This window comes from Danio rerio, chromosome 1 (assembly GCF_049306965.1).
Source record: "Danio rerio strain Tuebingen ecotype United States chromosome 1, GRCz12tu, whole genome shotgun sequence".
In the NCBI taxonomy this organism is placed as follows: Eukaryota; Metazoa; Chordata; class Actinopteri; order Cypriniformes; family Danionidae; genus Danio; species Danio rerio.
This window is the reverse complement of record NC_133176.1, coordinates 25,160,903-25,180,535: the sequence shown is the minus strand read 5'-3', so window position 1 is coordinate 25,180,535 and position 19,633 is coordinate 25,160,903.

Sequence of the window (19,633 nt, the reverse complement as noted above, 5' to 3'; positions counted from 1 at the left end):
CCAGTTTTTCCACTGATAAGGTGGAGACTACTGGCAACCGTCAACATGCAATTCTGTGTCTTCTTTATTTCTTTTAAAGACTGTTATCTTCAAAGTTCTTATGAACTCTCGATCCTTCACTTTCCTCAGACCTTTTCCATCTCCCACATGCAAAAACAACACCCTTTACATTCATTCAATTTCTTTTGGCTTAGTCACTTTATTAATCTGGGGTCGCCACAGTGGAATGAACCACCAACTTATCTAGCATATGTTTTACGCAGCGCATACCCTTCCAGCTGCAACAGCACTGGGAAACATTTATTCACTACGATCAATTTTAGCACACCCAATTCACCTATTCACATGTCTTTGGAATTGTGGGGGAAACCGGGGCATCCAGAGGAAACCCACGCCAACGCAGGGAGAACATGCAAACTCCACACAGAAATGCCAACTGACCCAGCCAAAGCTCAAACCATTGACCTTCTTGCTGTTAAACAACAGCACTAACCAATGCACCACCGTGTTTCCAACCTTTTTTTTTCACACCAAATTCAAGCAAGTTTGCCCACAGAAACTATCTCAGCCACATTTAACAACAAAATGTGTTTTTAACAGGTGAGCAATAACCTCCTTTGCTAATTCAAAAATGTCACCGTAGAACTAGTAAGTAACAAATATTTTTTGTTGCATTATATATTGGACTATATTAGTGATGACAAAACGGAAGACCTTGCTCACGGGTGTGTTTAGTCTGAGATATAACACTAAATGACACAAAACCAAATCAGGTGATTCAACATCTGTCTGTATTACTTTACTGCATCCAGAAATTCACCAACATTTACCCCACAAATGCCAAAGCGAAGCAAACGCTATATTACAATGCAAGAAATGGTAAGATATTGACAGAGGGACCGTGATTTTGCTTTATTTTTGTATTCTTTCTTGAAGTCAAACGTGAAGAATTAAAGTCAAACAAGTTAATCTTCAGATTAATTCCATCTTAATAAAGCATTGGTTCAAGAAGCATCAGTAAAGAAAGCTATTTCTTCTTTCACAATTATTGATTTTTCTCTCTTTCTATAGTCTACAAGGCAAAATCATCCCAACTCATTCCATCTTACTGAAGTACAATACAATGTGAACTGTCAGTTCCCAAACATACCATTTTGCAATATAAAATGATTTCAATTCATTCCACATTTTGATGTACAATTTTAAAAAAATATATTAAATTGACATTGCCCTCTGTCAAATAATTTTATCCAAGAACAAATAACAGATGACTGAGGCCAAATATTGGTCCTTAACTACAACAGAGTCACACCAGAACTACAAGAGCTGTGTCTGTGAAGGACATGAGTGATGATCAACTGCTGATAGGCTGAAACTCACATCTCCAAAATCATCTAAACACATTTTCGAATAGCCTAGGTGATATTCAGTATTTGAAATCTAAACAACTACATTTTTATCTCAAAAAAACATGTAACCCATAACAATAACAGCAAGTTATCAAAGTTATATGACATAAATATAGTAAGTTTTGTTTTTGGGACACTTGCAGTTAGAAAGTGATGTGGCCGGAGTGTAACAAAAGTGAAGCCAATGGAGGTGTGCTGTTATCATTCAAATATTGCATGGCTGGAAAAAACTCAGCCAGTCAGTTTAAAGAACCATTGAAACAGTATGAAAATCATAATTATTGTACGTTTTGGTGAATTGGTGGCAATTTTTAAAATTAAGTTCATAACATTATATTAATTTGTCATGCCTTACAGAGGGTTAAATTAACATTTGCATCAAACAAATAAGACAAATTTGCCACCATGGGATTTTTTTTAAAAGCAAGGGGTTGGACTGTCGAAATCGTCTAACAAAAGAGGTTTACATAGACAGTTTAAAAAATTGAATGTGCTTGACAGTGTAACAATGAAGTTGTCCACTCATTTCAGCTAGTACTGTAGCTGTGGAGGAGGGATAGGGATCCAGATGACAAATGATCCAAATGTGCACTGTGAGTGTATAGTAACTATGCTCAGATTAATCAGTTGACTTTATCTCATTCCTTAAAAGTAAGAGCAATTAAGGTTGGACCTCCTCATACAGTCTTCAAAAGCAGCAGAAGTTACACATTGCAGTCACATCTAAGGCCCAATCCCAATTCTACCCCTTTACCCTTCCCCTTACCCCTACCCGTCATTTTGCACATGAAGGGGTAAATGTTCTCATCAACAACAAAAAAATATGCACAATAAGTTTGTCGGATTTAAAAATTAAGTGTTTGTTTAACTGCAACATAAAAGGTTTTCTGACATTCACAACATCTCTGAGAAAGACTATTTAAAAATTATTAGCCCCTTTAAGCAATTTTTTCCCGATAGTCTAAAGAACAAACCATCATTATACAATTACTTGCTGAACTACCCTAATCTAACCTAATTAACCCAGTTAAGCCTTTAAATGTCATTTTAGGCTGTATAGAAGTGTCTTGAAAAATATCTAGAGAAATATTATTTACTGTCATCATGGCAAATATAAAATAAATCAGTTATTAGTTATTAAAACTATCATGTTTAGAAATGGGCGACGCAGTGGCGCAGTACGTAGTGTTGTCGCCTAACAGCAAGAAGATCGCTGGTTCGTGCTTGGCTGGGTCAGTTGGCATTTCTGTGTGGAGTTTGCATGTTATCCATGCGTTCATGTGGGTTTCCTCTGGGTGCTCCGTTTTCCCCCACAAGTCCAAAGACATGTCATACAGGTGAATTGGGTAGGCCATATTATCCGTAGTGTGTGTGTGTGTGTGTGTGTGTGTGTGTGAATAAGCGTGTATGGATGTTTCCCAGAGATGGGTTGCAGCTGGAAGGGCATCCGCTGCATAAAACATATGCTGGATAAGTTGGTGGTTCATTCCGCTATGGCGACCCCAGATTAATAAAGGGACTAAACTGAAAAATGAAAATGAATGAATGAATGTTTAGAAATGTGTTGGAAAAAATCTTCTCTCCATTAAACAGAAATGGGGAAAAAATAAAAAGGGGGGCTAATAATTCAGACTTCAACTTTGGCTACATATCAAAATATAAAATCTATACAAATTATAAAAAATATAAAATAACTTTTTTGAAAATGAAGCAGCATAAAGATTTGTAAAACAGACATGCTTGCTCTCTCTCTCTCTCTCTCTCTTTGTTTGTGTGGTGTGTGTGTGTGTGTGGTGTGTGTGTGTGACAGATGCTCAGCTGGGCATTAACTCCATCTGTTCTCTCTGAGTGCTTTCTCTTTCTGGACGGTTGGACTTAAAGAGAGAGAGAGTCCCTTTAGTAAATTGAGGGCGAGTGTGTGAAAATGTACATAAAAATGTAAATAAAAAAGGATACGTGCAGTGATTTGTAAATTCTAATTTGCCATAGTTTAAACATAAAACAAATTTAAGTGACCAAATCTATCTACACCTATTTTTTACCATTTACTATTTTAGTTTATGTTTAAGTGATGGGCTATCTGGTTAACATGTGACACTGCTATTCTGTGTAGTTATGGGACTATGGGTGTAACGGGGAGACTGACACGGAGGGATCCATTTTGCAGTATTTATTAAGTCACACTTAAACATCAACAACTCGCACGGCTGTGCGGACATACAACATACACATCAAGGGAGACGTAGCAGATAACAGACACAGTGTGATTACCAGGCTTGGGTCAGAGGCAGGCAGCGTGATTCAGAGTCCGTGTAACAGGCTTTGGTCAGGGGCAGGCAGCGAGAATCAGAGTCCGAGGAAACAGGCTTTGGTCGAGGGCAGGCAGAAGACAGAGCAGAGTCGTGAAACGGGCTGTAGTGGTAAACGGGAGATCAGGCAGGATAGAACGCTCAGAAATGCTGGCCGGGGCTAAACAAGACTTCGCACTGAAGTGTGTGTGTGAGCTGCTTATATGTGGTACATGGGTCATTAGTGGAATGTAGAACAGGTGTGCTGGAATCAGGGTGAATGGATGACGTAATGGTTAGAAGTCCGGAGATGGTGACCTCTGCTGGCCAGCGAGGGGAATGACTGGGACCGAGTCGGTGACAGAGCCCCCCCCCAACGAACGGCTCCTGAAGTGAGGCAATTCTCGACGCCGGGGTCTTCCACGGGGGCGAGGGGCCGGCATATCCGGATGTTGTGAGTGGAACTCTTCCAGTAGTGTAGTGTCTAGGATGTCCTTGCGGTTAATCCAAGATCTCTCCTCCGGACCGTACCCCTCCCAATCAACGAGATATTGGAGTTGTCCACCCCGGCGTCTGGATCTCAGGATTTCGTGGATCTGGTAGGCCTCCTCACCATCGATCATGAGAGGCGGGGGACCCTGTTCACCGGCTGCCACCTCCCTATCCGCCTCGGCTGGACCAACAGCAGGCTTGAGCAGAGAGACATGGAAAGTGGGAGAAATACGGAAATGATTAGGGAGTGTCAGTCGGAACGAAACAGGAGATATTTGTCTTTCAACTTGGAACGGACCCACGTACCTGGGGCTGAGCTTCTTGCAGGGCAGTTTGAGGCGTAAATCACGGGTGGAAAGCCATACCCATTGTCCTGGGGAATACATGGGACCAGAACGTCGGTGTCGATCGGCTTGTTCCTTGAAACGCCGTACGGCGTGAGAGAGGTGAGTGTGAGCTGCGTTCCAGACCTCTTCGCAGTTTTTGAACCAGGTGTCCACAGCGGGGAGTTCAGAGGTCTCGCCGGACCAGGGAAAGAGAGGAGGTTGGAAGCCCAGTACGCATTGAAATGGAGTTAGTCCAGTAGATGCCTTTCTTAGGGAATTTTGAGCATATTCTGCCCACATCAGAAATTTAGCCCAGTCATTCTGGTTAGAGTGACAGTATGTGCGGAGGAATCTGCCAATCTCCTGGTTCAAGCGCTCTGTCTGCCCATTGGATTGGGGATGATAGCCGGATGTTAGGCTAATATTCACCTGGAGATTCTTGAAGAATGCTGACCAGAGTCGAAATGTGAACTGGGGACCTCTATCCGACACTATGTCTTTGGGGAGACCATAGTACCGGAACACACACTCGCAGAGTAATTCGGCTGTTTCCATGGCTGTAGGCAGTTTGGATATGGGAATGAGACGGCAGGATTTCGAAAATCGATTTACTACTGTGAGGATGGTGGTTTTGCCCTGAGATATGGGTAGATCGGTAATGAAATCTATGGCGATGTGTGACCAGGGACGGTGTGGCACCTCCAGGGGTTGGAGTAATCCAGCTGGACGGTGACGGGAGTGTTTAGACATCTGACAGGGTGAGCATTTGTTGATGAAGTTAATGACATCTTTGTTTATGGAGGGCCACCAATAGCGGGATTGAATTAATTGCACGGTGGCTGTGCTGCCTGGATGACCGGAACTAGGGTGGTCATGTACCTCGGAGATGAGCTTTTCTCGAAGTGACGGAGAAACAAAGATCTTATTCTCTGGACAGGATTGTGGCGTGGGACTGGTTTCGGCGGCTTGAAGGATTTCATGTTCAATGTCCCACTGGATAGGAGCGACAATTAGAGGATCTTTGATTATGGGTTCGTCATTGTACTCGGAGGTTTCATCGTCTGAGAGGCGGGAAAGAGCATCTGCTTTGATGTTTTTTGAGCCAGGGATATAGGTGACTAGGAAGTCGAATCGAGTGAAAAACAGAGCCCATCTTGCCTGTCTAGGGTTCAGACGTTTACAGGAGCGGATATATTCCAGGTTTTTATGATCGGTAATGACAGTGAAAGGATGTTTGGCGCCTTCAAGCCAGTGTCTCCACTCTTCTAGCGCTGCCTTCATGGCGAGGAGTTCTCGGTTTCCCACATCGTAGTTCCGTTCAGCGGAGTTGAGCTTGCGAGAATAGAAGGCACAAGGATGGAGCTTCTTCGTGACTAGGGATCTTTGAGACAGGATGGCTCCAATTCCAGTGTTGGACGCATCAATTTCAACAATAAATGGTTGCTCGGGATCAGGATGATGCAGAATGGGTGCACTGGAGAAGCGGGTTTTGAGCTGAGTAAACGCTCGAACAGCATCTGGGTTCCATTTTAGGCGGGCGTTGTTAGCCTTTACCATGGCGGTAAGTGGAGCAGCGACTGAACTGAAGTTCCTTATGAAGCGCCTGTAGAAGTTTGCAAAGCCCAGGAATCGTTGCAGTTGTCTGATGGTTTCAGGTTGTGGCCATTGTATCACGGAGTCGACCTTTTGCTGGTCCATGGCTACGCCTTCGGGGCTGATGATGTAACCCAAGAACGAAATGCAGGTCTGATGGAATTCACACTTGGAGATTTTTGCATATAGCTGGTTCTGGATGAGGCATTCGAGCACTGCCCTGACGTGCTGAATATGCTCAGATAGTGAATTAGAGTAGACCAGGATGTCGTCAATGTACACTATGACCCATTTGTTGAGCATGTCTCTAAATACCTCATTTACAAAAGCCTGGAACACGGAAGGACTGTTTGCTAGGCCGAAGGGCATAACGAGGTATTCATAGTGGTCGTCAATTGTAGAGAACCCGGTTTTCCACTCGTCTCCCTGTCGTATGCGGATGAGGTTATATGCACTACGGAGGTCCAACTTAGTGAAATACTGGGCGGATCGGAGTTGCTCAAGGGCGGCTGGAACCAATGGCAAGGGGTAGCGGTATTTGACCGTGATCTCATTTAAGCCTCGGTAATCAATGCATGGGCGTAAGCTACCATCTTTCTTCTTTACGAAGAAAAAGCCTGCTGAAGCGGGTGAGGTAGATGGTCGGATAAAGCCCTTTTCTAGCTCCTCAGAGATGTATTTCTTCATCGCTTCAGTTTCAGGTTGAGAGAGGGGGAAAATGCGACCACGAGGGGGCGTGGTGCCTGGTAGCAGTTCGATGGCAGTCATTTTCACGATGTGGAGGGAGCTTGGTAGCCTTCTGCTTATTAAATGCCTCAGTTAAATCATGATAAGCTTCGGGAACATGACAGAGTTCAGGGTCTTCGGTGTTGGTAATTGTGTTGATCTGGACAGGGGAAACAGAATGCAGACATTGGGTAAAGCATTGATTGCTCCATTTTGTGATCTCACCAGTTCTCCAGGAAACTTGAGGGTCATGTAGTTGTAGCCATGGTAACCCGAGAATTACAGAGTGCTTAGGGGAGTCGATGGCAAGAAGGGAAATCTCCTCTTCATGGAGAGAGCCTGTTTGAAGAGAGATTGGTTGAGTCTGGAATTTTATGCGTCCCTCTCCCAAAGGGCGCCCGTCTACAGCAGTGATGGCTATGGAGGAATCACAGGAGGTTAGAGGAATGGAGTGAGTGGTGGCAAACGTGTAATCGATAAAGTTGCCAGCGGCTCCTGAATCGATCATGGCCATGGTCTCAATTTCATCCCCATTATTTCTCAGAATGACAGGCAAATTCATAACATTATTAGAAGTCGTGAACATAGTGGTTGCACCCACCGAGAGGGTTTTAGGGAGAAGCTTGTTGGGACATAAAACCTTCGTATGACCTGGAAGTCCGCAATAAATGCACAGGTGATTTCTTCTCCGTCGTTCTCGTTCTTCTGGGTTCAGGCGGGTTCTACCCAATTGAATGGGTTCAGCGGAGATCTCAGGGGATACAGGACTGGAAGCAATTGAGCACAGTGGATTACGAGTGCGGAGGAGAGTGTCTAACCTTATGGAAAGTTCGATTAGTTGATCCAGTGTTTTTCCCTCGTCCCGACATGCCATCTCTTTCTGCAATTCTGGTCTTAGAGCCTTTCTGTAGAGCGTGGTAAGCGGATCATCAGCCCAGCCAGTTTGCGCTGCCAGGGTGCGGAACTGCAGTGCGAACTCAGCTGCGGAGCGATCTCCCTGTTGGATGCACAGTAGCTCCTCGCCAGCGTTACGACCACCCTCCGGATGATCAAACACAGTGCAAAAACGTTTGAGAAAGTCATTAAACGAGGGAAATATCGGGGTACTGTCTGGCCAAACTGCAGTAGCCCAGTCTAGCGCTTTCCCAGTGAGCAGTGAGCACACAAAAGCAATTTTCCCATTATCGTCCTTAAACAGATGGGGCTGTTGGGCGATAAACAGTTTACATTGCAATAGGAAGCCTTTACATTTTGCTGGGTTACCTGAGAACTTGTCAGGGAATGCCAATCGAGCTCCGGAAGTCATCGGGGGTTGTGTAACAACAAGTGGACTCGGAGAGTAGTTGGCGGTGAGTTGCGCAGTGGCAGCAGCTTGCAGGTTTTGTAGAGATTTCACAAGTTCGTCTGTTAACTGAGTTAGATGTGTTAGTTGTTGTTGGTGAGTAGACAATACCTGAGCTTGTGCTGTGACTTCATGAGACAAAACCTGGATGGCTGCGGGATCCGTGTTGGGCGAAGTCTTCTGTAACGGGGAGACTGACACGGAGGGATCCATTTTGCAGTATTTATTAAGTCACACTTAAACATCAACAACTCGCACGGCTGTGCGGACATACAACATACACATCAAGGGAGACGTAGCAGATAACAGACACAGTGTGATTACCAGGCTTGGGTCAGAGGCAGGCAGCGTGATTCAGAGTCCGTGTAACAGGCTTCGGTCAGGGGCAGGCAGCGAGAATCAGAGTCCGAGGAAACAGGCTTTGGTCGAGGGCAAGCAGAAGACAGAGCAGAGTCGTGAAACGGGCTGTAGTGGTAAACGGGAGATCAGGCAGGATAGAACGCTCAGAAATGCTGGCCGGGGCTAAACAAGACTTCGCACTGAAGTGTGTGTGTGAGCTGCTTATATGTGGTACGTGGGTCATTAGTGGAATGTAGAACAGGTGTGCTGGAATCAGGGTGAATGGATGACGTAATGGTTAGAAGTCCGGAGATGGTGACCTCTGCTGGCCAGCGAGGGGAATGACTGGGACCGAGTCGGTGACAATGGGTGTTTGAATTTAGCAGTTATTTTTGACACAAGACTGTCATTTTAGACACAACATAATTTTCTTGTTGATGATTAAACAGTACAAACTTCTACATAAGAGCTGATAGTTTATGTACACCATATCCATTACATGATTGGTGAGGTTGATGGGACGGTTTAATTACTAAGTAATATTTGGCACTGTTGCCTCAAAACAGAAATTGTAACCTTGTTTGACCATATAGAGAGATAGAACACAGTCCGTAGTACAGTAGAAACTTCAAACATTACTGCTATGAGATGTCCCAATGATAATAGCTGTACAGGTGAACAGCCTCTACACTCTGTGTGTCTGTGAGAGAGAGGGAATGGAAAACTGTCTAGGCATTTCCCAGCACTGGGGGTTACGTGAGTTAGTGCCGATATAACATAATGGTCAGAGTAATTGGCCGTTTATTCAGCTCTGATGATCCAAAAGAAGGGGAAACATAAAGGTGAGTAAGTGGAACACGATGGTGTATTTAGAAATTCGATAAAGTGTTTAAGGTGAGATACAGACATTTAATCTTTTGGAAATGGCTGTTTTTATGATTTTTTTGTGATTATTAATCACTAAAAGGAATAATTAGTCTAATCAACATATGCAGTTAATTTATTTTGAAAAGAAAGCCATGCAACATCAATGTATTTTGTAGGCTATTTGCAGAATGTGCATGCTTTTGTGTTTTTGAGGACATGGTGTGAATGTAGCTGCAGCTGAAGGACATCAATTCCACAGACAATAACAAAAACAGCCTTTGCAAATGTACCTTAAAATATGAAAGAAATGTATTACAGGTGAAGCTGTGGCACAAGAGGTAGTGCTGTCACCTCACAGCAAGAAGGTAGCTGGTTCGAGCCTCATCTGGGTCAGTTGGCGTTTCTGTGTGGAGTTTGCATGTTCTCACTGCATTCGCGTGGCTTTCCTCTGGGTGCTCTGGTTTCCCCCACAGTCCAAAGACATGCGGTATAGGTGAATTGGGTAGGCTAAATTGTCCATAGTGTATGTGTGTGAATGAGTGTGTATGGATGTTTCCATCAATGAGTGTGTAAGATGGGTTGCAGCTGGAAGGGCGCATCTGCTGCGTAAAACATATGCTGGATAAGTTGGCAGTTCATTCCACTGTGGCCACCCCAGATTAATAAAGAGACTAAGCCGGAAATAAAATGAATGAATGAATGTTGTTTAACAAATGTCATGTGCAGACAGTGCAGTGTGTGCCTTATTTCCTGTTAGGGCATTTACGTTTTTTTTTTCAAACTGCTTACACGTTTTCAAAACGGTGTCAACTGTTTCTAAAACTACACACAATTCTCAAAACTGCACACACAAAATGCAAAATCACAGCTCACAGCTCTTTCAAAATGTAACACTGCATTCAAAATGCCATAAACACATGTCAGAATGAAGCATTTGCATCAAATGACAAACACTTCTTTCATAAATGTTTGAATGTACATGTCAACACTGTTGTTACAAATGTAAAGCTCTTTGCTCTTTAGGCTTATATCTACATTTAAGTACAGTGCTCTACAGTGACAGTACTCTACTGAGAGGGGGAACAGGTACACTGTAAACATCAATCACATGAAGAAACAGAAAATATGTATTAGGCCAATAAACATTACTGGTCTATACAGTAGCACACAACAAAACCAAACACACTATATGGACAAATGTAAAAAAAATAAAAATAAATAAATAAAAAATACACATGTAAAGCGAAAGCATATTCTCCAGAATACAGTAAAAAACACAATTGTATGTGGGGGGTCTTGAAGTGGTGGGGAGGAATTCATGAGAAGAATGCCAGCATGCTGAGAAGAATTCCTCTATTCTTTTCTAAAGCAATATAGAATTTGGGATTTAGAAAAAGTAAACATGTGGTAGGTACAAAACTACAAATTGTGGATGGGTGGCATTTTTTTTGGGGGGGGGGTGGCAGAACAGCCCAGTTCCCCTTCGGGGGGAACTCCAGCACTATAAGTGGATTGATGTACTAATCCACGTATGGGAGGATTCGGTTCAGAAGCCGCTTGTCCGAAAAAGTATTGAACGGGCCAATTAAGAATGAATTGGCAGCGCAAGCCTGCGCAGGTGTGCTGCATAGCCAATTAACTGAGCAAATAAGCACGCCTGGCGCCAGCAGACGCTATCCTTTTCGCTTCAGAGACTTTTCTGATCGAGTTCATGAGGGTTCCTCCTGCTGATCTACAGGCACTTCGAGCGAACGAGTGTCTCCCGGTCCAGAGCGAGTCCACGCAGCGGCAGATGGTCGAGCTGGGTTTCTCCCTTGCCTGGCGTCCCTTTGGGTCCGGTCCTCCAAGAGCGGTGCGTATTGCTGCAAAGCATCCTAAAAGAGCAACACAGTCGTGCAGCACGTCCTTTTCAGGATGGCGCTCCGACTGTGCGTTTCTGGTTGCGGGGGTTTCCTGGCTCCGGATGATGGGCACGATCACTGCATTACATGTTTGGGGGTCCAGCATGTTAATGTGGTGCTCGGGGGCGGTTCATGTCGTCACTGCGATGCCATGACCGTTGCGCAGTTGAGATCGCGGTTAGCTTTTGTAAGAGAGTGAGCCACCCCAGTCGCCTCCTGCTCTGCAGCGGGCGCTCGGGCAGATCTGAGGGCTCCAGCGAGAGATAATCCGACGCCTAAGGGCTCGCGGACCTTTCGCTCCTCCAAGCGCTCCATCCAAGCTTCGGGTACTGGGAGTGATCCATCTAATCAGATGGTAGCTCTCACGCTCGCTGACACCGGAGATCAGATGTCCTCCGCGGCATCGGAGGGTGGGCTTTCATTGTCCGACGATGATCCGGACCCGCTCGCCCCCTTCGGGCAGGTGAGCACTGTCAAACGGATACTGAAACGGACGTGTTAGCCGTGCTTTCCCGGGCTGCTTCGGCCGTGGGTTGAAGATGGTTTATTCCGCGGCGGGACTGACTAGAGGGGCGTTCCCTTCTTCCCGGTGATGCACAGTAGGCTCACGCGGTCTTAAAGAGCACTTTTTTCTGCTCGTGCTGCGTGTCCCTCCACCCTCACCACTTTTGGTGGTGGATCGGCCAGGGGGTATGTGGCAATTCCTCAGGTTAAGTGCGCTATGGCGGTTAGTCCGCGCGGCGCCTCTTCTTGGTGGGGTCTGCCTCGTCTCCCATCCAAAGCCTGTAAGTTTCTGCTCCCCGGAGTCAGAGCTTGCAAAGCTACGGACCAGGCTGCTTCCGCCTTGCAAGCGATAGCCACCTACCAGCGCTACCAAGCGCAGGCGCTGGCCGAGCTGAACGAGGGTGGGTCCAACCCAGGCTTATGAACTTCACACCGCAGCCGACTAAGCTCTTAGGACTACTGAGTCCGCTGCGTGTGCTTTGGGGAGGACGATGTCCACACTAGTGATCCAGGAGCGCCACCCCTGACTAGAACTTGGCTGGTATGCGCAAAGTCGACAAAGTCCGCTTTCTTGACTCGCCCATATCCCAAGCTGGTCGGCGACACTGTCTGCGAATTCACCCAGGAATTTGAGGCAGTGAGAGAGCAGTCTGATGGGTGATGTCTTATCAACGGATCCGTAGCCCGCTCCGCCCGCCGTGCCATCCATACCTGCTCCTCGGCGAAGGCGCCCGCCTACGAGAGCTGCACCGCCCCCGCACACGCCTCTGGCGAAGCGAGCGCGTCGAGCACCTCGGAAGCAGGCAGCTCCCCCTGCCCAGAACGCCGCTAAGTCCGGCAACGGACCGCGAAGCGTCCCTGGGACAGGTCATCTGGAGAAGAGGGAACTTGCTCTTCCTCGCTGGAGGGCGGGGCACCATTTCCAACGGCACCTTGTACTGCCATGAAATGAAAGGGCACTTTTTCACTTCCCCGGATGTGACAGCCCGAAATCTGCCAGTCTGAGACACTGTGCTCTCTAGCTCGCAGGTTCGGTGCGCTTCGCCAGTGGCTCACGAGCACTGCAAGCCCTGCCAGTCTGGGACGCGCCGCCTCTCAGCTCGCAGGGTCTACATGCTCCGCCAGCGACTCACGGGTGCTGGGGGGACGGTCTCCCTTCTCCCAGCCCCCAAGTGCGGAGCCAGAGCGAATCGCTCTCCTCCAGCTCTTCTGTGGGACCCTCGCGCTCCCCGGATCAGCACACCCGCTCCGCGCTGCCCCTCCGCGGGTACGTCAGCGATTGCTGCGATGACGTCATTAGCGAGGGCTCTGCCTGCCTGGTTAGCGCGGCCCAGCCCCTCGCGGTGGCTCATACGCACGATCAGACTCGGCTACGAACTTCAGTTCTCGAAACGGCCTCCCAAGTTCACGGGCGGGTATTTCACCAGGGTCAATAGCCCCTGTCCGCCCCTGTCTTGCGAGAGGAGATTGCTGCCCTCTTGGCGAAGGGTGCAATCGAGCTGGTACCTCCAGCCGAGATGAAGAGCGGGTTTTACAGCCCGTACTTCATCGTACCCAAAAAGAGCGGTGGGTCACGGCCAATCCTAGATCTGCGCGTTTTGAATCGCTGCCTTCACAAGCTGTCGTTCAGAATGCTTACGCAGAGGCGCATCCTCCGATGTGTTCGTCCTCAGGATTGGTTTGCAGCCATAGACCTGAAGGACGCATATTTTCATGTCTCCATTCTTCCATGCCACCGTCAGTTTCTGTGGTTTGCGTTCGAAGGTCGAGCATGGCAGTACAAGGTCCTCCCCTTCGGGCTCTCTCTGTCTTCGCGGGTCTTCACCAAACTCGCGGAGGGTGCCCTAGCGCCCCTGCGGCTCGCGGGCATCCGCGTACTCAATTATCTCGACGACTGGCTGATTTTAGCCCACTCTCGGGAGCAATTGACTGCGCACAGAGACGAGGTGCTCCGGCATCTCCGCCTATTGGGGTTGCAGGTCAACTGGGAAAAGAGCAAACTCGCCCCAGTGCAGAGGATCTCTTTTCTCGGAATGGAGCTGGACTCGGTCACCATGGTAGCGCGCCTCTTCGGAGAGCGCGCTCGCCTGCTGCTGAACTGTCTGAGGGAGCTCGACAGCAAATTAGTGGTCCCACTGAAATATTTTCAGAGGCTCCTGGGGCATATGGCTTCCGCTGTGTCGCCGCACCCTCAGCCCCTGGAACGACCCCTCGTTCCTGCAAGCCGGTGTGCCTCTGGTACAGGCGTCCAGTCATATTGTTGTCTCAACAGATGCTTCCAGCACAGGCTGGGGAGCCGTGTGTCGCGGGCATGCAGCTGCGGGCCTGTGGGTAGGTGCCCAGCTGCGTTGGCATATCAATCGCCTAGAGCTGTTGGCAGTGTTCCTTGCTCTCCGCCGTTTTTCTCCGGTGCTGGAGCAGCAACACGTGCTGGTGAGGACGGACAGTACGGCGGCAGCAGCGTATATAAACCGTTTGGGGGGTATGCGCTCTCGCCGCATGTCTCAGCTCGCCCGCCGTCTGCTCCTCTGGAGTCACCCGCGGCTGTAGTCGCTGCGCGCCATTCACATCCCAGGTATGCTCAACCGTGCAGCCGATGTGCTCTCACGGCAGCAGATTCACTCTGGAGAATGGAGACTCCACCCCGAGTCTGTCCAGCTGATATGGGCGCGGTTCGGGGAGACCCAGATTGATCTGTTGCTCCCCCGAGTACGCTCATTGCCAGTTGTTTTATTCCCTGACCGAGGGCTCTCTCGGCACGGATGCACTGGCCCACAGCTGGCCTCGGGGCATACGCAAGTATGCGTTTCCCCCAGTGAGCCTGATCGCGCAGTTACTGTGCAAGGTCAGGGAGGACGAGGAGCAGGTTCTGCTAGTTGCGCCCCTCTGGCCCAACCGGACCTAGATATCAGAGCTCTCCCTCCTCGCAACGGCCCTCCCATGGCAGATCCCTTTGAGAGAGGACCTACTTTCTCAGGGACAAGGCACCATCTGGCACCCTCGCCCCGATCTCTGGAACCTCCACGTGTGGTCCATAGACGCGAGGAAGACTTAGGTAACCTGCCGCCCGCGGTAGTTGATACCATCACTCAGGCTAGAGCCCCCTCCATGAGGCGCGCCTACGCCCTGAAGTGGAGTCTATTTACTGAATGGTGTGTCTCTCGCAGAGAAGACCCCCGATCTTGCCAGATCAGTGTTGTGCTCTCCTTCCTTCAAGAGAAGGTGGACAGCAGGCTGTCGCCCTCCACTCTCAAGGTGTACGTTGCCGCCATTTCCGCTCACCATGACGCGGTGACTGGCGGCACCGTGGGAAAGCATAACCTCATCATCCGGTTCCTCAGAGGCGCTAGGCGAATTAATCCAACTCGCCCCCCTCTCACGCCCTCTTGGGATCTCGCCCTCGTTCTCACGAGCCTGCGATTTGATCCCTTCGAGCCACTCGATACAGTATCTTTATGATTTCTGTCCCTGAAGACAGCTCTGCTGGTCGCGTTGGCCTCCATTAAGAGGGTCGGGGACCTGGAGGCATTTTCGGTCAGTGACTCGTGCCTGGAATTCGGGCCGGATTTTCTCACGTTATCCTGAGACCCCGCCCGGGTTATGTGCCCAAAGTTCCTACCACTCCCTTTAGAGATCAGGTAGTAACCCTGCAAGCGCTGCCCCCGGAGGAGGCAGACCCAGCCCTGTCCTTACTTTGTCCAGTTCGCGCCCTGCGCATTTATGTGGACCGTACTCAGAACTTTAGATCTTCTGAGCAGCTCTTTGTCTGTTATGGCGGACGGAAGTGCACTGGATTGTAGAGGCCATTTCATGTGCTTATTTGAGCAGAGGTCAGCCGCGCCCCCCGGGAGTGCGTGCGCACTCCACTCGGAGCGTTGCATCCTCTTGGGCGTGTGCGCGCGGCGCTTCTTTAACAGACATTTGTAGAGCTGCGGGCTGGGCGACACCCAACACATTTGCAAGGTTTTATAATCTGCGAGTGGAGCCGGTTTCCTCAAGGGTGTTAGGGACCTTTGGTGATTGAGGAAACAACTCGGTAGGTGTTGTAACACGCTTGCGGTGCCTTTTTTCCCTAACACGGAGAGATGTGCACCCTCCTGTCTGTCAGTAAAGTTCCCCATTCGGTGAGCCCTGCAGATTCCTCCGAGGCCCCCAGCACTGACTCAGCGGAGGAGTCACTTGCTGGCCCATTACGTTGTAGATCTGCCCGCTGGTCAGCCCGCGTTTTGGGTATAGGTGCCTGCTATGGCCGATCCCCGCTGGTGATCCCCATATGCTTTTCCGCCAAGGTTAAGTTCCCCCCCCATGGGTGGACCCGTGCTTTCCCTATCCGCTAACCACCTTCTTATGCGCACTCCCCCTTCTCAGGGTTAGTCCATATGTAATTCCATTTGTTTCCCCTATTGGGTGCGGATGGTCTCCGCAGCGTCCTCCCTACTGGGATGGCACGCTTCCCAACGTACTGTCGTATATTCCTAGAATTATCTAGACGCTAGCGACTCCCAAAAAAATATACCTATTCCGTAAAGCTTCTTTGAAGTGGGATAAGTTAGGGCCAAGGGCACGTTGGAGGACCGCGCCTCTCATGATCTGGGTGCGTCACGCTTGCCTGACTGCTCTCTCATGATAGGTGTTGGTAAGGTGCGGTCATTATGGCGCTTTCAATGGGCTCCCATACGTGGATTAGTACATCAATCCACTTATAGTGCTGGAGTTCCCCCCGAAGGGGAACGTTCGAGGTTACTAAAGTAACCCTTCGTTCCCCGAGGAGGGGAACGGAAGAACTATACTCCGTCGCCATAATGACTGTCCCTTAGCTGTTTAAAAGTCTAATTTCAGGTAAGTTTAGTCGCTAAAATCACGCAAATGTTACATATAACTGTTTCTGACACTTTTCTTACTGGTAATTGACATATTTCTGTTGAACATGTTTTTTATAGAGATTGTTGTGTCTTTGGAAAAAGTCCGTTAGGGTTTTAGCAGAGGTAACGTTAGCATTAGGCTAGCTATTGTTTATAAAAGTGTTGGCTTTTAATTACATTTTATGTGTAGATGAGAGGTTTGACAATGTTTTATTGGAGGTAGTCTACTTTATTAAGCCTATAATAAGCACTGCACTGTCAACAAGAGCGAATTAAAATGTTAAAGTTAGTACATATGTGTTACTTTGATATTTCACAGTTAATGTAAGCTAATATTAATTTTAAAAAGTGCTCTGTGGTTTCAGGAGTGACAAAATTACCCCTTCAACAGAAGAAAAGAGCCAAGATGAAGGGAGCTAATCACAGAGCTGGAGGAAACACAGGTAAGACTATAATTAACTGTTAAATAGATTCATGTGCATTTTTATAAGAAATCCCTACATTATCATGCATCTGATACATGTCTTGATTGCAGTTATTTTAGTTTTGACATCCAAACATAAGTGAGTGGTTTTAAACAATTTTTTACATTGCTTTTCTCAAAGCTGAATTTACAGCGTCAGTGCTCCAGTCCAAAATGTAATATTGTATTCATAATTTGCTGCTGATCAAGCAAGATTTATTATTTTTATCATGTTTTGTTATTTCAGGATTCATTGTTGAATAGAAAGTTTAAATTGAAAAGTATTTGAATCAGAAATCGTAACTCTCTTCTGATCTGTTTTATGCACCCTTGTTTAATACAAGTATCCATTTCTTAAAATGTGTTAGTAATATATATATATATATATATATATATATATATATATATATATATATATATATATATATATATATATATATATATATATATATATATTTATTACTTCTTTCTAGATTTTGGATTGTCCTCCACTCACTCTACCACTTTGTTTTTCCTTGCCAGACTTCATTCAAGGTAAGTAATATTATAGTGTCACTTAAAAGTGTTCCCAGTGATTAATTTTATTAATGTTAATATTAATATCAACTGCATCAAACAAAATAGCCTATTAGAATGATTTCTGAAGGATCATCTGACACTAAAGTAATGATGCTAACAAATCAGCTTTGACCTCACATTAATAAAATACATGGTCACATTTTATTTTGATGGTCTGTTTGTTGAATTTAAGCTGCATTGCATCTACATGCCATCTAATTCTCATTAGATTATAAGTAGACGGTTAGGGTTGCGGTTAGGGTTGGTGTAAGTTGACATGTACTTGGTAAATTAAGGGTTAGGGTTAGGGTCAGTTAATGTCTGTTGAAGGAGCAGAATCAACAGATATTAAGCAGACAGTCTATTAATAATCAAATGGACCATTTACAATGTATTGAAATTAAAAATCATTATTTTAAACTGTAAAAATATTTCAGTGTTACTTTTAAACTGTAAATTAATGTTATCGATCAAATCAATGCAGTCTTGATGTCCAATAAAAAGACAATAAAAAATACAAACATTAATGTCAATAATGATCTAGTTACTGATGATGGACAAAAATAATGACTGATGATTCTGTTATTTCAGGATAAGAAAGAAGCCTGCTACAAGAGAGACAGTGGAAGGGAGCCTCAAAGACATTTTTATTAGGATCTGCTAATCATGAGGGGGCAGACAAAAGAACCTGCATTTTCCTTCAGCTTAATATCAGGGGTCGCCACAGCGTAAGGAACTGGATATTACTTTGGCATATGTTTTACACAGCCTTCCAGCTGCAACCCAGCACTGTAAAAACACCTTACACTCTCGTATTCACAGACACTTCTACACTATGTTCAAATTCACCTATAGCACAAGTGTTAACTCCACACAGAAATGCCAGCGGACCCAGCCGGGACTCATACCAGCAACCTTTTTGCTGTGAGGTGACAGTCTGAGCCACTGTGCTGCCCCAGTGTAGTTATTAATAACCTCCAGATGTTTTACAGTTTGATTTTGTAAAAATAATGCACGTTTAGATTTATTGTAATATGTTAATATTTATTCGCAATGTAATTTATTTTTATGTTATTTATAATAACTTTAAATGTCATGAGAATGTTATAATTTAATATAATATTATAATAAATAATTATAATAATGTTAAAATATAAATAATACAATTTTTTTAATAGTTTATTTTTATAATGAGAAGTCTCAAAGTTTGTCTTTATTATAGAAAACTCATTGTTGAATGGCTACCACTTTACAATAAGGTTGTATGTATTAGTTAATGTATTTACTAACATAATAAACAATACATTTATTACAGTATTTATTCATCTTTGCTAATGTTGGTAAATGGTAAAAAGTTGTTAATTGTTTATTCATGTTAACTCGCAATGTATTTACTAATGTTAACAAGCATGACTGATTTTATTAATGCATTAGTAAATCCTGTACATAAATTATGCTGTACAGGTATTGTTCATATTAGTTCATATTTAAACCATTAACATTACTTATAAAACTACTGTAAAATGTAACTGTTGTATGTATGTTGTTATATTATATTTGTATGTATTTTATATGTATTTTATATTTATTTTGTTGTATTTGTTAACGTATGTGTTTTTGAAACATTTCATTAAGTGTTTAATGTATGTTCGTTATGCAGTATTATAAATAAATGTTATAATGATTAAGTATTTTGTACTCGATTTCATTATTGGACATATTTATATTGAATACAATTGTAAAGGCTAATATAATATTTAAAAATGACATGTGGACCGACCGCGGGCCGCCAGCAGACACTTATTTAAAACCAGCGGTCCGATGGCGGACCACCGTCGGAAAAGCGGCGGGAGCCGATGGTGGGCCGCTGGAATAACGATGAGTAAATTGACGGTGGACCGCCGACTTTGCTGCCGGCGGGCCGCCAGTGGCCCGCTGGTCTTATGTTAGCTGGGTAGTGTGT